Source organism: Pteropus alecto, unplaced genomic scaffold (assembly GCF_000325575.1).
Source record: "Pteropus alecto unplaced genomic scaffold, ASM32557v1 Scaffold2534, whole genome shotgun sequence".
NCBI lineage: Eukaryota > Metazoa > Chordata > Mammalia > Chiroptera > Pteropodidae > Pteropus > Pteropus alecto.
In genome coordinates, this window is record NW_006434978.1 from 1 (window position 1) to 460 (window position 460).

The 460-nt window shown below is 36.3% G+C and overlaps 1 pseudogene; it reads right to left on the minus strand.

The window, feature by feature from the left end:
• Positions 1-300: 300 nt before the first annotated feature.
• Positions 301-419, minus strand: LOC112478989 (annotated as a pseudogene).
• Between the last annotated feature and the right edge of the window lie 41 nt (positions 420-460).

The window sequence follows — 460 nt, forward strand, 5'->3', positions numbered from 1 at the left end:
TTTCCTTCTGCTGACTTTAAGCTTCATTTTTTCTTCATTTTCTAGTTTTTTTTAAGATGAAGTGCTAGGTTTTTTATTTGGGCTCATACTTGTTTTTTGAGACAGGCCGGTAATGATATGAACTTTCCATTTATTACCGTATTTGTCATGTCCCAAAAGTTTTGATATGTCGTACTGTCATTATCATTCATTTCTATGTATCTCTTGACCTCTCTTTTTATTTCTTCTCTGACCCAGTCATTATTCAGTATCACGTTGTTTAATCTCCATGAATTTGTTCTTGCTTTTTTTTTTTTTTAATGCCTACAGCACCTGGTATTCCTTGGTGGTCTCCCATCCAAGTACTAACCGGGCCTGACCCTGTTTAGCTTCTGAGATCAGATAAGATCAGGCACATTCAAGGTGGCATTGCCATAGATTTGCCTCTTTCTTTTTACATTTGATCTCCAGCTTCAAAGCA